Source organism: Narcine bancroftii, chromosome 12, assembly GCF_036971445.1.
Source record: "Narcine bancroftii isolate sNarBan1 chromosome 12, sNarBan1.hap1, whole genome shotgun sequence".
NCBI lineage: Eukaryota > Metazoa > Chordata > Chondrichthyes > Torpediniformes > Narcinidae > Narcine > Narcine bancroftii.
The window spans coordinates 101,982,357-102,004,728 of record NC_091480.1 but is presented as its reverse complement, the minus strand read 5'-3'; positions in this window follow the sequence as shown (position 1 = coordinate 102,004,728).

The following is a 22,372-nucleotide window of genomic DNA, read 5'->3' as shown; positions in this document are numbered from 1 at the left end:
TCAGAGGCGGGGAAACAGGCGGGTAAACAGAGGCAGGTAAACATAGGTGGATAAATAGAGGCGGGGAAAGAGGCGGGCAAAACATAGTGGTTGGAAGTTGTGTGTTTAAAATGATGTACACAAAACAGATCAAACAGTGTTGTTGAAATTGAGGGAGGGAAAGACAGGCACGGAAAGAGTGGAGGGGAAAGAGTGGAGGCGAAAGAGAGGCGTCGAGACAGAGGTGGGGAATCAGAGGCGGGGAATCAGAGGCGGTGAAACAGGTGGGTAAACAGAGGCGGGTAAACATAGGCGGAAAAATAGAGGCGGGGAAAGTGATGGGTGAAACATAGTGGTTGGAACTTGTGTGTTGAAAATGAGGTACACAGAACAGATCAAACAGAGTTGTTGAAATTGAGGGAGGGAAAGAGAGGCGCAGAAAGAGTGTAGGGGAAAAAGCGGAGGCGAAAGAGAGGCATACAGACAGAGGTGGGGAATCAGAGGCGGGGAATCAGAGGCGGGGAATCAGAGGCGGGCAATCAGTGGCAGGCAATCGGAGGTGGGGAATCAGAGGCGGGGAATAAGAGGCCTGGAATCAGAGGCGGGGAATCAGAGGCGTGGAATCAGAGGCGGGGAATCAGGTGCGGGGAATCAGAGGCGGGGAAACAGAGGCGGGGAATCAGAGGCGGGGATTCAGAGGCGGGGATTCAGAGGCTGGGAATCAGAGGCGGGGAATCAGAGGCGGGGAATCAGAGGCGGGGAATCGGAGGGAGGAAAAGAGATGTGGGGAAAGAGAGGCAGAGGAAGAGGCGCGGAAATAGAGGCAGGGAAAGAGAGGCGGGGAATGAAAGGTGGGGAATCAGAGGCGGGGAATCAGAGGCGTGGAATCTGAGGCGGGGAAAGAGATGTGGGGAAACGGAGGCCGGGAAAGTTGCGCGGAAAGGGAGGCGGGTAATCAGAAGCAGGGAATCTGAGGCGGGGAATCAGAGGCGGGGAATCAGAGGAGTGGAATCAGAGGCGGGGAATCAGAGGCAGGGAATCAGATGCGAGGAATCAGAGGCGGGGAATCAGAGGCGGGGAATCAGATGCGGGGAATAGGAGACAGGGAATCTGAGGCAGGGAATCTGAGGCAGGGAATCTGAGGCGGGGAATCTGAGGCATGGAATCTCAGGCAGGGAATCAGAGCCGGGGAATCTGAGGTGGGGAATCAGACGTGGGGAATCAGAGGCGGGGAAACAGAGGCAGGGAATCTGAGGAAAGGAATCTGAGGCAGGGAATCTGAGGAAGGGAATAAGAGGCGGGGAATAAGAGGCGGGGAATCAGAGGCGGGGAATCAGAGGCATGGAATCAGAGGCGGGTAATCAGAGGGGGCAAATCAGATGTGAGAAACTAGATGCAGAGAAAGAGGCACGGAAATAGAGGCAGGCAAAGAGAGGCAGGGTATCTGAGGCAGGGAATCTGAGGCGGGGAATCAGAGACACGGAAAGAGAGGCGGGGAATCAGAGGCGGGGAATAAGAGGCGGGGAATCAAAGGCGGGGAATCAGAGGCAGGGAATCTGAGGCAGGGAATCTGAGGCAGGGAATCTGAGGCAGGGAATCAGAGGCGGGGAATCAGAGGCAGGGAATCAGAGGCGGGGAATAAGAGGCAGGGAATCAGAGGCAGGGAATCAGAGGCAGGGAATCTGAGGCAGTGAATCAGAGGCAGGGAATCAGAGGCAGGCAATCAGAGGCAGGGAATCTGAGGCAGGGAATCTGAGGCAGGGAATCTGAGGCGGGGAATCTGAGGCGGGGAATCTGAGGCGGGGAATCTGAGGTGGGGAATCTGAGGCGGGGAATCTAAGGCGTGGAATCTGAGGCGGGGAATCTGAGGCGGGGAATCTGAGACGGGGAATCTGAGGCGGGGAATCTGAGGCGGGGATTCTGAGGCGGGGTATCTGAGGCGGGGAATCTGAGGCGGGGAATCTGAGGCGGGGTATCTGAGGCAGGGAATCTCATGCAGGGAATCAGAGCCGGGGAATCTGAGGCGGGGAATCTGAGGCGGGGATTCAGAGGCGGGGAATCAGAGGCGGGGAATCAGAGGCGGGGAATAAGAGGCGGGGAATCAAAGGCGGGGAATCAGAGGCTCGGAATCAGAGGCAGGGAATCAGAGGCAGGGAATCAGAGGCAGGGAATCAGAGGCGGGGAATCAGAGGCAGGGAATCAGAGGCAGGGAATCAGAGGAGGGGAATCAGAGGCGGGGAATCAGAGGCGGGGAATCAGAGGCAGCAAATCAGAGGCAGGGAATCAGAGGAGGGGAATCAGAGGTGGGGAATCAGAGGGAGGAAAAGAGATGTGGGGAAAGAGAGGCAGAGGAAGAGGCGCAGAAATAGAGGCAGGGAAAGAGAGGCGGGGAATGAAAGGTGGGGAATCAGAGGCGGGGAATCAGAGGCGTGGAATCTGAGGCGGGGAAAGAGATGTGGGGAAACGGAGGCCGGGAAAGTTGCGCGGAAAGGGAGGCGGGTAATCAGAGGCAGGGAATCTGAGGCGGGGAATCAGAGGCGGGGAATCAGAGGAGTGGAATCAGAGGCGGGGAATCAGAGGCAGGGAATCAGATGCGAGGAATCAGAGGCGGGGAATCAGAGGCGGGGAATCAGATGCGGGGAGACAGGGAATCTGAGGCAGGGAATCTGAGGCAGGGAATCTGAGGCGGGGAATCTCAGGCATGGAATCTCAGGCAGGGAATCAGAGCCGGGGAATCTGAGGTGGGGAATCAGACGTGGGGAATCAGAGGCGGGGAAACAGAGGCAGGGAATCTGAGGAAAGGAATCTGAGGCAGGGAATCTGAGGCGGGGAATAAGAGGCGGGGAATCAGAGGCGGGGAATCAGAGGCATGGAATCAGAGGCGGGTAATCAGAGGGGGCAAATCAGATGTGGGAAACTAGATGCAGAGAAAGAGGCACGGAAATAGAGGCAGGCAAAGAGAGGCAGGGTATCTGAGGCAGGGAATCTGAGGCGGGGAATCAGAGACATGGAAAGAGAGGCGGGGAATCAGAGGCGGGGAATAAGAGGCGGGGAATCAAAGGCGGGGAATCAGAGGCAGGGAATCTGAGGCAGGGAATCTGAGGCAGGGAATCTGAGGCAGGGAATCAGAGGCGGGGAATCAGAGGCAGGGAATCAGAGGTGGGGAATAAGAGGCAGGGAATCAGAGGCAGGGAATCAGAGGCAGGGAATCAGAGGCAGGGAATCAGAGGCAGGGAATCAGAGGCAGGCAATCAGAGGCAGGGAATCTGAGGCAGGGAATCTCAGGCAGGGAATCTGAGGTGGGGAATCTGAGGCGGGGAATCTGAGGCGGGGAATCTGAGGCGGGGAATCTGAGGCGGGGAATCTGAGGCGTGGAATCTGAGGCGGGGAATCTGAGGCGGGGAATCTGAGACGGGGAATCTGAGGCGGGGAATCTGAGGCGGGGATTCTGAGGCGGGGTATCTGAGGCGGGGAATCTGAGGCGGGGAATCTGAGGCGGGGTATCTGAGGCAGGGAATCTCAGGCAGGGAATCAGAGCCGGGGAATCTGAGGCGGGGAATCAGAGGCGGGGATTCAGAGGCGGGGAATCAGAGGCGGGGAATCAGAGGCGGGGAATAAGAGGCGGGGAATCAAAGGCGGGGAATCAGAGGGAGGGAATCTGAGGCAGGGAATCTGAGGCAGGGAATCTGAGGCAGGGAATCAGAGGCGGGGAATCAGAGGCAGGGAATCAGAGGCGGGGAATCAGAGGCAGGGAATCTGAGGCAGGGAATCTGATGCAGGGAATCAGAGCCGGGGATTCAGAGGCGGGGAATCAGAGGCGGAGAATAAGAGGCGGGGAATCAAAGGCGGGGAATCAGAGGCAGGGAATCTGAGGCAGGGAATCTGAGGCAGGGAATCTGAGGCAGGGAATGAGAGGCGGGGAATCAGAGGCAGGGAATCAGAGGCGGGGAATCAGAGGCAGGGAATCTGAGGCAGGGAATCTGATGCAGGGAATCAGAGCCGGGGAATCTGAGGCAGGGAATCAGAGCCGGGGAATCAGAGGCGGGGAATCAGAGGCGGGGAATAAGAGGCGGGGAATCAGAGGCGGGGAATCAGAGGCCGGGAATCTGAGGCAGGGAATCTGAGGCAGGGAATCTGAGGCAGGGAATCAGAGGCGGGGAATCAGAGGCAGGGAATCAGAGGTGGGGAATCAGAGGCGGGGAAACAGGCGGGTAAACAGAGGCAGGTAAACATAGGTGGATAAATAGAGGCGGGGAAAGAGGCGGGCAAAACATAGTGGTTGGAAGTTGTGTGTTTAAAATGATGTACACAAAACAGATCAAACAGTGTTGTTGAAATTGAGGGAGGGAAAGACAGGCACGGAAAGAGTGGAGGGGAAAGAGTGGAGGCGAAAGAGAGGCGTCGAGACAGAGGTGGGGAATCAGAGGCGGGGAATCAGAGGCGGTGAAACAGGTGGGTAAACAGAGGCGGGTAAACATAGGCGGAAAAATAGAGGCGGGGAAAGTGATGGGTGAAACATAGTGGTTGGAACTTGTGTGTTGAAAATGAGGTACACAGAACAGATCAAACAGAGTTGTTGAAATTGAGGGAGGGAAAGAGAGGCGCAGAAAGAGTGTAGGGGAAAAAGCGGAGGCGAAAGAGAGGCATACAGACAGAGGTGGGGAATCAGAGGCGGGGAATCAGAGGCGGGGAATCAGAGGCGGGCAATCAGTGGCAGGCAATCGGAGGTGGGGAATCAGAGGCGGGGAATAAGAGGCCTGGAATCAGAGGCGGGGAATCAGAGGCGTGGAATCAGAGGCGGGGAATCAGGTGCGGGGAATCAGAGGTGGGGAAACAGAGGCGGGGAATCAGAGGCGGGGATTCAGAGGCGGGGATTCAGAGGCTGGGAATCAGAGGCGGGGAATCAGAGGCGGGGAATCAGAGGCGGGGAATCGGAGGCAGGGAATCTGAGGCAGGGAATCTGAGGCAGGGAATCTGAGGCAGGAAATCTGAGACAGGAAATCTGAGGCGGGGAATCTGAGGCGGTAAATCTGAGTCGGGGTATCTGAGGCAGGGAATCTGAGGCAGTGAATCAGAGGCATGGAATCAGAGGCGGGTTATCAGAGGGGCAAATGAGATTTGGGAAACTAGATGCAGAGAAAGAGGCACGGAAATAGAGGCAGGCAAAGAGAGGCAGGGTATCAGAGGCAGGGAATCAGAGGCGGGGAATCAGAGACAAGGAAAGAGAGGCGTGGAATCAGAGGTGCAGAATCAGAGGCAGGGAATCAGAGGCAGGGAATCAGAGGCAGGGAATCAGAGGCGGGGAATCAGAGGCAGGGAATCAGAGGCGGGGAATCAGAGGCGGGGAATCAGAGGCATGGAATCAGAGGCGGGTTATCAGAGTGGGCAAATGAGATGTGGGAAACTAGATGCAGAGAAAGAGGCACCGAAATAGAGGCAGGCAAAGAGAGGCAGGGTATCAGATGCAGGGAATCAGAGGCGGGGAATCAGAGATACGGAAAGAGAGGCGTGGAATCAGAGGCGCGGAATCAGAGGCAGGGAATCAGAGGCAGGGAATCAGAGGCAGGGAATCAGAGGCAGGGAATCAGAGGCAGGGAATCAGAGGCAGGGAATCAGAGGCAGGCAATCAGATGCAGGGAATCTGAGGCAGGGAATCTGAGGCGGGGAATCTGAGGCGGGGAATCTGAGGCGGGGAATCTGAGGCGGGGAATCTGAGGCGGGGAATCTGAGGCGGGGAATCTGAGGCGGGGAATCTGAGGCGGGGAATCTGAGGCGGGGAATCTGAGGCGGGGAATCTGAGGCGGGGAATCTGAGGCGGGGAATCTGAGGCGGGGATTCTGAGGCGGGGAATCTGAGGCGGGGAATCTGAGGTGGGGTATCTGAGGCAGGGAATCTCAGGCAGGGAATCAGAGCTGGGGAATCTGAGGCGGGGAATCAGAGGTGGGGAATCAGAGGCGGGGAAACAGAGGCAGGGAATCAGAGGTGGGGAATCAGAGGCGGGGAATCAGAGGCGGGGAATAAGAGGCGGGGAATCAAAGGCGGGGAATCAGAGGCAGGGAATCTGAGGCAGGGAATCTGAGGCAGGGAATCTGAGGCAGGGAATCAGAGGCGGGGAATCAGAGGCAGGGAATCAGAGGCGGGGAATCAGAGGCAGGGAATCTGAGGCAGGGAATCTGATGCAGGGAATCAGAGCCGGGGATTCAGAGGCGGGGAATCAGAGGCGGGGAATCAGAGGCGGGGAATAAGAGGCGGGGAATCAAAGGCGGAGAATCAGAGGCAGGGAATCTGAGGCAGGGAATCTGAGGCAGGGAATCTGAGGCAGGGAATCAGAGGCGGGGAATCAGAGGCAGGGAATCAGAGGCGGTGAATCAGAGGCAGGGAATCAGAGGCCGGGAATCTGAGGCAGGGAATCTGAGGCAGGGAATCTGAGGCAGGGAATCAGAGGCGGGGAATCAGAGGCAGGGAATCAGAGGCGGGGAATCAGAGGCGGGGAATCAGCTGGAGAAAAAGAGATGTGGGGAAAGAGAGGCAGAGAAAGAGGCGCGGAAATAGAGGCAGGGAAAGAGAGGCGGGGAATGAAAGGTGGGGAATCAGAGGCGGGGAAACAGGCGGGTAAACAGAGGCAGGTAAACATAGGTGGATAAATAGAGGCGGGGAAAGAGGCGGGCAAAACATAGTGGTTGGAAGTTGTGTGTTTAAAATGATGTACACAAAACAGATCAAACAGTGTTGTTGAAATTGAGGGAGGGAAAGACAGGCACAGAAAGAGTGGAGGGGAAAGAGTGGCGGCAAAAGAGAGGCGTCGAGACAGAGGTGGGGAATCAGAGGCGGGTAATCAGAGGCGGTGAAACAGGTGGGTAAACAGAGGCGGGTAAACATAGGCGGAAAAATAGAGGCGGGGAAAGTGATGGGTGAAACATAGTGGTTGGAACTTGTGTGTTGAAAATGAGGTACACAGAACAGATCAAACAGAGTTGTTCAAATTGAGGGAGGGAAAGAGAGGCGCGGAAAGAGTGTAGGGGAAAAAGCGGAGGCGAAAGAGAGGCATACAGACAGAGGTGGGGAATCAGAGGCGGGGAATCAGAGGCGGGGAATCAGAGGCGGGCAATCAGTGGCAGGCAATCAGAGGTTGGGAATCAGAGGCGGGGAATAAGAGGCCTGGAATCAGAGGCGGGGAATCAGAGGCGTGGAATCAGAGGCGGGGAATCAGGTGCGGGGAATCAGAGGCGGGGAAACAGAGGCGGGGAATCAGAGGCGGGGATTCAGAGGCGGGGATTCAGAGGCTGGGAATCAGAGGCGGGGAATCAGAGGCGGGGAATCAGAGGCGGGGAATCGGAGGCAGGGAATCTGAGGCAGGGAATCTGAGGCAGGGAATCTGAGGCAGGAAATCTGAGACAGGGAATCTGAGGCGGGGAATCTGAGGCGGTAAATCTGAGTCGGGGTATCTGAGGCAGGGAATCTGAGGCAGTGAATCAGAGGCAGTGAATCAGAGGCAGGGAATCAGAGGCGGGGAATCAGAGGCGGGGAATCAGAGGCGGGGAATAAGAGGCGGGGAATCAGAGGCGGGGAATCAGAGGCAGGGAATCGGAGGCAGGGAATCTGAGGCAGGGAATCTGAGGCAGGGAATCTGAGGCAGGGAATCAGAGGCGGGGAATCAAAGGCAGGGAATCAGAGGAGGGGAATCAGAGGCGGGGAATCAGAGGCATGGAATCAGAGGCGGGTTATCAGAGTGGGCAAATGAGATGTGGGAAACTAGATGCAGAGAAAGAGGCACCGAAATAGAGGCAGGCAAAGAGAGGCAGGGTATCAGATGCAGGGAATCAGAGGCGGGGAATCAGAGATACGGAAAGAGAGGCGTGGAATCAGAGGCGCGGAATCAGAGGCAGGGAATCAGAGGCAGGGAATCAAAGGCAGGGAATCAGAGGCAGGGAATCAGAGGCAGGGAATCAGAGGCAGGGAATCAGAGGCAGGCAATCAGATGCAGGGAATCTGAAGCAGGGAATCTGAGGCGGGGAATGTGAGGCGGGGAATCTGAGGCGGGGAATCTGAGGCGGGGAATCTGAGGCGGGGAATCTGAGGCGGGGAATCTGAGGCGGGGAATCTGAGGCGGGGAATCTGAGGCAGGGAATCTGAGGTGGGGTATCTGAGGCAGCGAATCTCAGGCAGGGAATCAGAGCTGGGGAATCTGAGGCGGGGAATCAGAGGCGGGGAATCAGAGGCGGGGAAACAGAGGCAGGGAATCAGAGGTGGGGAATCAGAGGCGGGGAATCAGAGGCGGGGAAAAAGAGGCGGGGAATCAAAGGCGGGGAATCAGAGGCAGGGAATCTGAGGCAGGGAATCTGAGACAGAGAATCTGAGGCAGGGAATAAGAGGCGGGGAATCAGAGGCAGGGAATCAGAGGCGGGGAATCAGAGGCAGGGAATCTGAGGCAGGGAATCTGATGCAGGGAATCAGAGCCTGGGAATCTGAGGCAGGGAATCAGAGGCGGGTTATCAGAGTGGGCAAATGAGATGTGGGAAACTAGATGCAGAGAAAGAGGCACCGAAATAGAGGCAGGCAAAGAGAGGCAGGGTATCAGATGCAGGGAATCAGAGGTGGGGAATCAGAGGCAGGCAATCAGATGCAGGGAATCAGAGGCAGGGAATCAGAGGCAGGGAATCAGAGGCAGGGAATCAGAGGCAGGGAATCAGAGGCAGGGAATCAGAGGCAGGCAATCAGAGGCAGGGAATCAGAGGTGGGGAATCAGAGGCGCGGAATCAGAGGCAGGGAATCAGAGGCAGGGAATCAGAGGCAGGGAATCAGAGGCAGGGAATCAGAGGCAGGGAATCAGAGGCAGGGAATCAGAGGCAGGCAATCAGATGCAGGGAATCTGAGGCAGGGAATCTGAGGCGGGGAATCTGAGGCGGGGAATCTGAGGCGGGGAAACTGAGGCGGGGAATCTGAGGCGGGGAATCTGAGGCGGGGAATCTGAGGCGGGGAATCTGAGGCGGGGAATCTGAGGCGGGGAATCTGAGGTGGGGTATCTGAGGCAGCGAATCTCAGGCAGGGAATCAGAGCTGGGGAATCTGAGGCAGGGAATCAGAGGCGGGGAATCAGAGGCGGGGAAACAGAGGCAGGGAATCAGAGGTGGGGAATCAGAGGCGGGGAATCAGAGGCGGGGAAAAAGAGGCGGGGAATCAAAGGCGGGGAATCAGAGGCAGGGAATCTGAGGCAGGGAATCTGAGACAGAGAATCTGAGGCAGGGAATAAGAGGCGGGGAATCAGAGGCAGGGAATCAGAGGCGGGGAATCAGAGGCAGGGAATCTGAGGCAGGGAATCTGATGCAGGGAATCAGAGCCTGGGAATCTGAGGCAGGGAATCAGAGGCGGGGAATCAGAGGCGGAGAATCCGAGGCGGGGAATAAGAGGCGGGGAATCAGAGGCAGGGAATCAGAGGCAGGGAATCTGAGGCAGGGAATCTGAGGCAGGGAATCTGAGGCAGGGAATCAGAGGCGGGGAATCAGAGGCAGGGAATCAGAGGCGGGGAATCAGAGGCGGGGAATCAGCGGGAGGAAAAGAGATGTGGGGAAAGAGAGGCAGAGAAAGAGGCGCGGAAATAGAGGCAGGGAATCAGAGGCAGGGAATCAGATGCAGGGAATCAGAGGCAGGGAATCAGAGGCAGGGAATCAGAGGCAGGGAATCAGAGGCAGGCAATCAGATGCAGGGAATCTGAGGCAGGGAATCTGAGGCGGGGAATCTGAGGCGGGGAATCTGAGGCGGGGAATCTGAGGCGGGGAATCTGAGGCGGGGAATCTGAGGTGGGGTATCTGAGGCAGGGAATCTCAGGCAGGGAATCAGAGCTGGGGAATCAGAGGCGGGGAATCAGAGGCGGGGAAACAGAGGCAGGGAATCAGAGGTGGGGAATCAGAGGCGGGGAATCAGAGGCGGGGAATAAGAGGCGGGGAATCAAAGGCGGGGAATCAGAGGCAGGGAATCTGATGCAGGGAATCTGAGGCAGGGAATCAGAGGCAGGGAATCAGAGACGGGGAATCAGAGGCAGGGAATCAGAGGCGGGGAATCAGAGGCAGGGAATCTGAGGCAGGGAATCTGATGCAGGGAATCAGAGCCGGGGATTCAGAGGCGGGGAATCAGAGGCGGGGAATCAGAGGCGGGGAATAAGAGGCGGGGAATCAAAGGCGGGGAATCAGAGGCAGGGAATCTGAGGCAGGGAATCTGAGGCAGGGAATCTGAGGCAGGGAATCAGAGGCGGGGAATCAGAGGCAGGGAATCAGAGGCGGTGAATCAGAGGCAGGGAATCTGAGGCAGGGAATCTGATGCAGGGAATCAGAGCCGGGGAATCTGAGGCAGGGAATCAGAGCCGAGGAATCAGAGGCGGGAAATCAGAGGCGGGGAATAAGAGGCGGGGAATCAGAGGCGGGGAATCAGAGGCCGGGAATCTGAGGCAGGGAATCGGAGGCAGGGAATCTGAGGCGGGGAATCAGAGGCGGGGAATCAGAGGCAGGGAATCAGAGGCGGGGATTCAGAGGCGGGGAATCAGCTGGAGGAAAAGAGATGTGGGGAAAGAGAGGCAGAGAAAGAGGCGCGGAAATAGAGGCAGGGAAAGAGAGGCAGGGAATGAAAGGTGGGGAATCAGAGGCGGGGAAACAGGCGGGTAAACAGAGGCAGGTAAACATAGGTGGATAAATAGAGGCGGGGAAAGAGGCGGGCAAAACATAGTGGTTGGAAGTTGTGTGTTTAAAATGATGTACACAAAACAGATCAAACAGTGTTGTTGAAATTGAGGGAGGGAAAGACAGGCACGGAAAGAGTGGAGGGGAAAGAGTGGCGGCAAAAGAGAGGCGTCGAGACAGAGGTGGGGAATCAGAGGCGGGTAATCAGAGGCGGTGAAACAGGTGGGTAAACAGAGGCGGGTAAACGTAGGCGGAAAAATAGAGGCGGGGAAAGTGATGGGTGAAACATAGTGGTTGGAACTTGTGTGTTGAAAATGAGGTACACAGAACAGATCAAACAGAGTTGTTCAAATTGAGGGAGGGAAAGAGAGGCGCGGAAAGAGTGTAGGGGAAAAAGCGGAGGTGAAAGAGAGGCATACAGACAGAGGTGGGGAATCAGAGGCGGGGAATCAGAGGCGGGGAATCAGAGGCGGGCAATCAGTGGCAGGCAATCAGAGGTGGGGAATCAGAGGCGGGGTATAAGAGGCCTGGAATCAGAGGCGGGGAATCAGAGGCGTGGAATCAGAGGCGGGGAATCAGAGGCGGGCAATCAGTGGCAGGCAATCAGAGGTGGGGAATCAGAGGCGGGGAATAAGAGGCCTGGAATCAGAGGCTGGGAATCAGAGGCGGGGAATCAGAGGCGGGGAATCAGAGGCGGGGAATCGGAGGCAGGGAATCTGAGGCAGGGAATCTGAGGCAGGGAATCTGAGGCAGGAAATCTGAGACAGGGAATCTGAGGCGGGGAATCTGAGGCGGTAAATCTGAGTCGGGGTATCTGAGGCAGGGAATCTGAGGCAGTGAATCAGAGGCATGGAATCAGAGGCGGGTTATCAGAGGGGGCAAATGAGATTTGGGAAACTAGATGCAGAGAAAGAGGCACGGAAATAGAGGCAGGCAAAGAGATGCAGGGTATCAGAGGCAGGGAATCAGAGGCGGGGAATCAGAGGCGGGGAATCAGAGGCAGGGAATAAGAGGCGGGGAATCAGAGGCGGGGAATCAGAGGCAGGGAATCGGAGGCAGGGAATCTGAGGCAGGGAATCTGAGGCAGGGAATCTGAGGCAGGGAATCAGAGGCGGGGAATCAAAGGCAGGGAATCAGAGGCGGGGAATCAGAGGCGGGGAATCAGAGGCATGGAATCAGAGGCGGGTTATCAGAGTGGGCAAATGAGATGTGGGAAACTAGATGCAGAGAAAGAGGCACCGAAATAGAGGCAGGCAAAGAGAGGCAGGGTATCAGATGCAGGGAATCAGAGGCGGGGAATCAGAGATACGGAAAGAGAGGCGTGGAATCAGAGGCGCGGAATCAGAGGCAGGGAATCAGAGGCAGGGAATCAGAGGCAGGGAATCAGAGGCAGGCAATCAGATGCAGGGAATCTGAGGCAGGGAATCTGAGGCGGGGAATCTGAGGCGGGGAATCTGAGGCGGGGAATCTGAGGCGGGGAATCTGAGGCGGGGAATCTGAGGCGGGGAATCTGAGGCGGGGAATCTGAGGCGGGGAATCTGAGGCGGGGAATCTGAGGTGGGGTATCTGAGGCAGCGAATCTCAGGCAGGGAATCAGAGCTGGGGAATCTGAGGCGGGGAATCAGAGGCGGGGAATCAGAGGCGGGGAAACAGAGGCAGGGAATCAGAGGTGGGGAATCAGAGGCGGGGAATCAGAGGCGGGGAATCAGAGGCGGGGAATCAAAGGCGGGGAATCAAAGGCGGGGAATCAGAGACAGGGAATCTGAGGCAGGGAATCTGAGACAGAGAATCTGAGGCAGGGAATAAGAGGCGGGGAATCAGAGGCAGGGAATCAGAGGCGGGGAATCAGAGGCAGGGAATCTGAGGCAGGGAATCTGATGCAGGGAATCAGAGCCTGGGAATCTGAGGCAGGGAATCAGAGGCGGGGAATCAGAGGCGGGGAATCCGAGGCGGGGAATAAGAGGCGGGGAATCAGAGGCGGGGAATCAGAGGCAGGGAATCTGAGGCAGGGAATCTGAGGCAGGGAATCTGAGGCAGGGAATCAGAGGCGGGGAATCAGAGGCAGGGAATCAGAGGCGGGGAATCAGAGGCGGGGAATCAGCGGGAGGAAAAGAGATGTGGGGAAAGAGAGGCAGAGAAAGAGGCGCGGAAATAGAGGCAGGGAAAGAGAGGCGGGGAATGAAAGGTGGGGAATCAGAGGCGGGGAAACAGGCGGGTAAACAGAGGCAGGTAAACATAGGTGGATAAATAGAGGCGGGGAAAGAGGCGGGCAAAACATAGTGGTTGGAACTTGTGTGTTTAAAATGAGGTACACAAAACAGATCAAACAGTGTTGTTGAAATTGAGGGAGGGAAAGACAGGCACGGAAAGAGTGGAGGGGAAAGAGTGGAGGCGAAAGAGAGGCGTCGAGACAGAGGTGGGGAATCAGAGGCGGGGAATCAGAGGCAGTGAAACAGGTGAATAAACAGAGGCGGGTAAACATAGGCGGAAAAATAGAGGCGGGGAAAGTGATGGGTGAAACATAGTGGTTGGAACTTGTGTGTTGAAAATGAGGTACACAGAACAGATCAAACAGAGTTGTTGAAATTGAGGGAGGGAAAGAGAGGCGCGGAAAGAGTGTAGGGGAAAAAGTGGAGGCAAAAGAGAGGCATACAGACAGAGGTGGGGAATCAGAGGCGGGGAATCAGAGGCGGGGAATCAGAGGCGGGCACTCAGTGGCAGGCAATCAGAGGTGGGGAATCAGAGGCGGGGAATAAGAGGCCTGGAATCAGATGCGGGGAATCAGAGGCGTGGAATCAGAGGCGGGGAATCAGAGGCGGGGAATCAGAGGCGTGGAATCAGAGGCGGGGAATCAGTGGCTGGGAATCAGAGGCGGGGAATCAGAGGCGGGGAATCGGAGGCGGGGAATATGAGGCAGGGAATCTGAGGCAGGGAATCTGAGGCAGGGAATCTGAGGCAGGGAATCTGAGGCGGGGAATCTGAGGCAGGGAATCAGAGGCAGGCATTCAGAGGCAGGGAATCAGAGGCAGGGAATCAGAGGCAGGCAATCAGAGGCAGGGAATCTGAGGCAGGGAATCTGAGGCAGGGAATCTGAGGCAGGGAATCTGAGGCGGGGAATCTGATGCGGTAAATCTGAGTCAGGGTATCTGAGGCAGGGAATCTGAGGCAGTGAATCAGAGGCATGGAATCAGAGGCGGGTTATCAGAGGGGGCAAATGAGATTTGGGAAACTAGATGCAGAGAAAGAGGCACGGAAATAGAGGCAGGCAAAGAGATGAAGGGTATCAGAGGCAGGGAATCAGAGGCGGGGAATAAGAGGCGGGGAATCAGAGGTGGGGAATCAGAGGCAGGGAATCGGAGGCAGGGAATCTGAGGCAGGGAATCTGAGGCAGGGAATCTGAGGCAGGGAATCAGAGGCGGGGAATCAAAGGCAGGGAATCAGAGGAGGGGAATCAGAGGCGGGGAATCAGAGGCATGGAATCAGAGGCGGGTTATCAGAGTGGGCAAATGAGATGTGGGAAACTAGATGCAGAGAAAGAGGCACCGAAATAGAGGCAGGCAAAGAGAGGCAGGGTATCAGATGCAGGGAATCAGAGGCGGGGAATCAGAGATACGGAAAGAGAGGCGTGGAATCAGAGGCGCGGAATCAGAGGCAGGGAATCAGAGGCAGGGAATCAGAGGCAGGGAATCAGAGGCAGGGAATCAGAGGAGGGAATCAGAGGCAGGGAATCAGAGGCAGGCAATCAGATGCAGGGAATCTGAGGCAGGGAATCTGAGGCGGGGAATGTGAGGCGGGGAATCTGAGGCGGGGAATCTGAGGCGGGGAATCTGAGGCGGGGAATCTGAGGCGGGGAATCTGAGGCGGGGAATCTGAGGCGGGGAATCTGAGGCGGGGAATCTGAGGTGGGGTATCTGAGGCAGCGAATCTCAGGCAGGGAATCAGAGCTGGGGAATCTGAGGCGGGGAATCAGAGGCGGGGAATCAGAGGCGGGGAAACAGAGGCAGGGAATCAGAGGTGGGGAATCAGAGGCGGGGAATCAGAGGCGGGGAAAAAGAGGCGGGGAATCAAAGGCGGGGAATCAGAGGCAGGGAATCTGAGGCAGGGAATCTGAGACAGAGAATCTGAGGCAGGGAATAAGAGGCGGGGAATCAGAGGCAGGGAATCAGAGGCGGGGAATCAGAGGCAGGGAATCTGAGGCAGGGAATCTGATGCAGGGAATCAGAGCCTGGGAATCTGAGGCATGGAATCAGAGGCGGGTTATCAGAGTGGGCAAATGAGATGTGGGAAACTAGATGCAGAGAAAGAGGCACCGAAATAGAGGCAGGCAAAGAGAGGCAGGGTATCAGATGCAGGGAATCAGAGGTGGGGAATGAGAGATACGGAAAGAGAGGCGTGGAATCAGAGGCGCGGAATCAGAGGCAGGGAATCAGAGGCAGGGAATCAGAGGCAGGGAATCAGAGGCAGGGAATCAGAGGCAGGGAATCAGAGGCAGGGAATCAGAGGCAGGCAATCAGATGCAGGGAATCTGAGGCAGGGAATCTGAGGCGGGGAATCTGAGGCGGGGAATCTGAGGCGGGGAAACTGAGGCGGGGAATCTGAGGCGGGGAATCTGAGGCGGGGAATCTGAGGCGGGGAATCTGAGGCGGGGAATCTGAGGTGGGGTATCTGAGGCAGCGAATCTCAGGCAGGGAATCAGAGCTGGGGAATCTGAGGCGGGGAATCAGAGGCGGGGAATCAGAGGCGGGGAAACAGAGGCAGGGAATCAGAGGTGGGGAATCAGAGGCGGGGAATCAGAGGCGGGGAAAAAGAGGCGGGGAATCAAAGGCGGGGAATCAGAGGCAGGGAATCTGAGGCAGGGAATCTGAGACAGAGAATCTGAGGCAGGGAATAAGAGGCGGGGAATCAGAGGCAGGGAATCAGAGGCGGGGAATCAGAGGCAGGGAATCTGAGGCAGGGAATCTGATGCAGGGAATCAGAGCCTGGGAATCTGAGGCGGGGAATCAGAGGCGGGGAATCCGAGGCGGGGAATAAGAGGCGGGGAATCAGAGGCGGGGAATCAGAGGCAGGGAATCTGAGGCAGGGAATCTGAGGCAGGGAATCTGAGGCAGGGAATCAGAGGCGGGGAATCAGAGGCAGGGAATCAGAGGAGGGGAATCAGAGGCGGGGAATCAGCGGGAGGAAAAGAGATGTGGGGAAAGAGAGGCAGAGAAAGAGGCGCGGAAATAGAGGCAGGGAATCAGAGGCAGGGAATCAGAGGCAGAGAATCAGAGGCAGGGAATCAGAGGCAGGGAATCAGAGGCAGGGAATCAGAGGCAGGCAATCAGATGCAGGGAATCTGAGGCAGGGAATCTGAGGCGGGGAATCTGAGGCGGGGAATCTGAGGCGGGGAATCTGAGGCGGGGAATCTGAGGCGGGGAATCTGAGGCAGGGAATCTGAGGCGGGGAATCTGAGGCGGGGAATCTGAGGCGGGGAATCTGAGGCGGGGAAACTGAGGCGGGGAATCTGAGGCGGGGAATCTGAGGCGGGGAATCTGAGGCGGGGAATCTGAGGTGGGGAATCTGAGGTGGGGTATCTGAGGCAGGGAATCTCAGGCAGGGAATCAGAGCTGGGGAATCAGAGGCGGGGAATCAGAGGCGGGGAAACAGAGGCAGGGAATCAGAGGTGGGGAATCAGAGGCGGGGAATCAGAGGCGGGGAATAAGAGGCGGGGAATCAAAGGCGGGGAATCAGAGGCAGGGAATCTGAGGCAGGGAATCTGAGGCAGGGAATCTGAGGCAGGGAATCAGAGGCGGGGAATCAGAGGCAGGGAATCAGAGGCGGGGAATCAGAGGCAGGGAATCTGAGGCAGGGAATCTGATGCAGGGAATCAGAGCCGGGGATTCAGAGGCGGGGAATCAGAGGCGGGGAATCAGAGGCGGGGAATAAGAGGCGGGGAATCAAAGGCGGGGAATCAGAGGCAGGGAATCTGAGGCAGGGAATCTGAGGCAGGGAATCTGAGGCAGGGAATCAGAGGCGGGGAATCAGAGGCGGGGAATCAGAGGCAGGGAATCAGAGGCGGTGAATCAGAGGCAGGGAATCTGAGGCAGGGAATCTGATGCAGGGAATCAGAGCCGGGGAATCTGAGGCAGGGAATCAGAGCCGAGGAATCAGAGGCGGGAAATCAGAGGCGGGGAATAAGAGGCGGGGAATCAGAGGCGGGGAATCAGAGGCCGGGAATCTGAGGCAGGGAATCTGAGGCAGGGAATCTGAGGCAGGGAATCAGAGGCGGGGAATCAGAGGCAGGGAATCAGAGGCGGGGAATCAGAGGCGGGGAATCAGCTGGAGGAAAAGAGATGTGGGGAAAGAGAGGCAGAGAAAGAGGCGCGGAAATAGAGGCAGGGAAAGAGAGGCAGGGAATGAAAGGTGGGGAATCAGAGGCGGGGAAACAGGCGGGTAAACAGAGGCACGTAAACATAGGTGGATAAATAGAGGCGGGGAAAGAGGCGGGCAAAACATAGTGGTTGGAAGTTGTGTGTTTAAAATGATGTACACAAAACAGATCAAACAGTGTTGTTGAAATTGAGGGAGGGAAAGACAGGCACGGAAAGAGTGGAGGGGAAAGAGTGGCGGCAAAAGAGAGGCGTCGAGACAGAGGTGGGGAATCAGAGGCGGGTAATCAGAGGCGGTGAAACAGGTGGGTAAACAGAGGCGGGTAAACATAGGCGGAAAAATAGAGGCGGGGAAAGTGATGGGAGAAACATAGTGGTTGGAACTTGTGTGTTGAAAATGAGGTACACAGAACAGATCAAACAGAGTTGTTCAAATTGAGGGAGGGAAAGAGAGGCGCGGAAAGAGTGTAGGGGAAAAAGCGGAGGCGAAAGAGAGGCATACAGACAGAGGTGGGGAATCAGAGGCGGGGAATCAGAGGAGGGGAATCAGAGGCGGGCAATCAGTGGCAGGCAATCAGAGGTGGGGAATCAGAGGCGGGGAATAAGAGGCCTGGAATCAGAGGCGGGGAATCAGAGGCGTGGAATCAGAGGCGGGGAATCAGGTGCGGGGAATCAGAGGCGGGGAAACAGAGGCGGGGAATCAGAGGCGGGGATTCAGAGGCAGGGATTCAGAGGCTGGGAATCAGAGGCGGGGAATCAGAGGCGGGGAATCAGAGGCGGGGAATCGGAGGCAGGGAATCTGAGGCAGGGAATCTGAGGCAGGGAATCTGAGGCAGGAAATCTGAGACAGGGAATCTGAGGCGGGGAATCTGAGGCGGTAAATCTGAGTCGGGGTATCTGAGGCAGGGAATCTGAGGCAGTGAATCAGAGGCATGGAATCAGAGGCGGGTTATCAGAGGGGGCAAATGAGATTTGGGAAACTAGATGCAGAGAAAGAGGCACGGAAATAGAGGCAGGCAAAGAGATGCAGGGTATCAGAGGCAGGGAATCAGAGGCGGGGAATCAGAGGCGGGGAATCAGAGGCGGGGAATAAGAGGCGGGGAATCAGAGGCGGGGAATCAGAGGCAGGGAATCGGAGGCAGGGAATCGGAGGCAGGGAATCTGAGGCAGGGAATCTGAGGCAGGGAATCTGAGGCAGGGAATCAGAGGCGGGGAATCAAAGGCAGGGAATCAGAGGCGGGGAATCAGAGGCGGGGAATCAGAGGCATGGAATCAGAGGCGGGTTATCAGAGTGGGCAAATGAGATGTGGGAAACTAGATGCAGAGAAAGAGGCACCGAAATAGAGGCAGGCAAAGAGAGGCAGGGAATCAGAGGCAGGCAATCAGATGCAGGGAATCTGAGGCAGGGAATCTGAGGCGGGGAATCTGAGGCGGGGAATCTGAGGCGGGGAATCTGAGGCGGGGAATCTGAGGCGGGGAATCTGAGGCGGGGAATCTGAGGCGGGGAATCTGAGGCGGGGAATCTGAGGCGGGGAATCTGAGGTGGGGTATCTGAGGCAGCGAATCTCAGGCAGGGAATCAGAGCTGGGGAATCTGAGGCGGGGAATCAGAGGCGGGGAATCAGAGGCGGGGAAACAGAGGCAGGGAATCAGAGGTGGGGAATCAGAGGCGGGGAATCAGAGGCGGGGAAAAAGAGGCGGGGAATCAAAGGCGGGGAATCAGAGACAGGGAATCTGAGGCAGGGAATCTGAGACAGAGAATCTGAGGCAGGGAATAAGAGGCGGGGAATCAGAGGCAGGGAATCAGAGGCGGGGAATCAGAGGCAGGGAATCTGAGGCAGGGAATCTGATGCAGGGAATCAGAGCCTGGGAATCTGAGGCAGGGAATCAGAGGCGGGGAATCAGAGGCGGGGAATCCGAGGCGGGGAATAAGAGGCGGGGAATCAGAGGCGGGGAATCAGAGGCAGGGAATCTGAGGCAGGGAATCTGAGGCAGGGAATCTGAGGCAGGGAATCAGAGGCGGGGAATCAGAGGCAGGGAATCAGAGGCGGGGAATCAGAGGCGGGGAATCAGCGGGAGGAAAAGAGGTGTGGGGAAAGAGAGGCAGAGAAAGAGGCGCGGAAATAGAGGCAGGGAAAGAGAGGCGGGGAATGAAAGGTGGGGAATCAGAGGCGGGGAAACAGGCGGGTAAACAGAGGCAGGTAAACATAGGTGGATAAATAGAGGCGGGGAAAGAGGCGGGCAAAACATAGTGGTTGGAACTTGTGTGTTTAAAATGAGGTACACAAAACAGATCAAACAGTGTTGTTGAAATTGAGGGAGGGAAAGACAGGCACGGAAAGAGTGGAGGGGAAAGAGTGGAGGCGAAAGAGAGGCGTCGAGACAGAGGTGGGGAATCAGAGGCGGGGAATCAGAGGCAGTGAAACAGGTGAATAAACAGAGGCGGGTAAACATAGGCGGAAAAATAGAGGCGGGGAAAGTGATGGGTGAAACATAGTGGTTGGAACTTGTGTGTTGAAAATGAGGTACACAGAACAGATCAAACAGAGTTGTTCAAATTGAGGGAGGGAAAGAGAGGCGCGGAAAGAGTGTAGGGGAAAAAGCGGAGGCGAAAGAGAGGCATACAGACAGAGGTGGGGAATCAGAGGCGGGGAATCAGAGGCGGGGAATCAGAGGCGGGCAATCAGTGGCAGGCAATCAGAGGTGGGGAATCAGAGGCGGGGAATAAGAGGCCTGGAATCAGAGGCGGGGAATCAGAGGCGTGGAATCAGAGGCGGGGAATCAGGTGCGGGGAATCAGAGGCGGGAAAACAGAGGCGGGGAATCAGAGGCGGGGATTCAGAGGCAGGGATTCAGAGGCTGGGAATCAGAGGCGGGGAATCAGAGGCGGGGAATCAGAGGCGGGGAATCGGAGGCAGGGAATCTGAGGCAGGGAATCTGAGGCAGGGAATCAGAGGCGGGGAATCAGAGGCGGGGAATCGGAGGCAGGGAATCTGAGGCAGGGAATCTGAGGCAGGGAATCTGAGGCAGGAAATCTGAGACAGGGAATCTGAGGCGGGGAATCTGAGGCGGTAAATCTGAGTCGGGGTATCTGAGGCAGGGAATCTGAGGCAGTGAATCAGAGGCATGGAATCAGAGGCGGGTTATCAGAGGGGGCAAATGAGATTTGGGAAACTAGATGCAGAGAAAGAGGCACGGAAATAGAGGCAGGCAAAGAGATGCAGGGTATCAGAGGCAGGGAATCAGAGGCGGGGAATCAGAGGCGGGGAATCAGAGGCGGGGAATAAGAGGCGGGGAATCAGAGGCGGGGAATCAGAGGCAGGGAATCGGAGGCAGGGAATCTGAGGCAGGGAATCTGAGGCAGGGAATCTGAGGCGGGGAATCAGAGGCGGGGAATCAGAGGCATGGAATCAGAGGCGGGTTATCAGAGTGGGCAAATGAGATGTGGGAAACTAGATGCAGAGAAAGAGGCACCGAAATAGAGGCAGGCAAAGAGAGGCAGGGAATCAGAGGCAGGCAATCAGATGCAGGGAATCTGAGGCAGGGAATCTGAGGCGGGGAATCTGAGGCGGGGAATCTGAGGTGGGGAATCTGAGGCGGGGAATCTGAGGCGGGGAATCTGAGGCGGGGAATCTGAGGCGGGGAATCTGAGGCGGGGAATCTGAGGCGGGGAATCTGAGGTGGGGTATCTGAGGCAGCGAATCTCAGGCAGGGAATCAGAGCTGGGGAATCTGAGGCGGGGAATCAGAGGCGGGCACTCAGTGGCAGGCAATCAGAGGTGGGGAATCAGAGGCGGGGAATAAGAGGCCTGGAATCAGATGCGGGGAATCAGAGGCGTGGAATCAGAGGCGGGGAATCAGAGGCGGGGAATCAGAGGCGTGGAATCAGAGGCGGGGAATCAGTGGCTGGGAATCAGAGGCGGGGAATCAGAGGCGGGGAATCGGAGGCGGGGAATATGAGGGAGGGAATCTGAGGCAGGGAATCTGAGGCAGGGAATCTGAGGCAGGGAATCTGAGGCGGGGAATCTGAGGCAGGGAATCAGAGGCAGGCATTCAGAGGCAGGGAATCAGAGGCAGGGAATCAGAGGCAGGCAATCAGAGGCAGGGAATCTGAGGCAGGGAATCTGAGGCAGGGAATCTGAGGCAGGGAATCTGAGGCGGGGAATCTGATGCGGTAAATCTGAGTCAGGGTATCTGAGGCAGGGAATCTGAGGCAGTGAATCAGAGGCATGGAATCAGAGGCGGGTTATCAGAGGGGGCAAATGAGATTTGGGAAACTAGATGCAGAGAAAGAGGCACGGAAATAGAGGCAGGCAAAGAGATGAAGGGTATCAGAGGCAGGGAATCAGAGGCGGGGAATAAGAGGCGGGGAATCAGAGGCGGGGAATCAGAGGCAGGGAATCGGAGGCAGGGAATCTGAGGCAGGGAATCTGAGGCAGGGAATCTGAGGCAGGGAATCAGAGGCGGGGAATCAAAGGCAGGGAATCAGAGGAGGGGAATCAGAGGCGGGGAATCAGAGGCATGGAATCAGAGGCGGGTTATCAGAGTGGGCAAATGAGATGTGGGAAACTAGATGCAGAGAAAGAGGCACCGAAATAGAGGCAGGCAAAGAGAGGCAGGGTATCAGATGCAGGGAATCAGAGGCGGGGAATCAGAGATACGGAAAGAGAGGCGTGGAATCAGAGGCGCGGAATCAGAGGCAGGGAATCAGAGGCAGGGAATCAGAGGCAGGGAATCAGAGGCAGGGAATCAGAGGAGGGAATCAGAGGCAGGGAATCAGAGGCAGGCAATCAGATGCAGGGAATCTGAGGCAGGGAATCTGAGGCGGGGAATGTGAGGCGGGGAATCTGAGGCGGGGAATCTGAGGCGGGGAATCTGAGGCGGGGAATCTGAGGCGGGGAATCTGAGGCGGGGAATCTGAGGCGGGGAATCTGAGGCGGGGAATCTGAGGTGGGGTATCTGAGGCAGCGAATCTCAGGCAGGGAATCAGAGCTGGGGAATCTGAGGCGGGGAATCAGAGGCGGGGAATCAGAGGCGGGGAAACAGAGGCAGGGAATCAGAGGTGGGGAATCAGAGGCGGGGAATCAGAGGCGGGGAAAAAGAGGCGGGGAATCAAAGGCGGGGAATCAGAGGCAGGGAATCTGAGGCAGGGAATCTGAGACAGAGAATCTGAGGCAGGGAATAAGAGGCGGGGAATCAGAGGCAGGGAATCAGAGGCGGGGAATCAGAGGCAGGGAATCTGAGGCAGGGAATCTGATGCAGGGAATCAGAGCCTGGGAATCTGAGGCATGAAATCAGAGGCGGGTTATCAGAGTGGGCAAATGAGATGTGGGAAACTAGATGCAGAGAAAGAGGCACC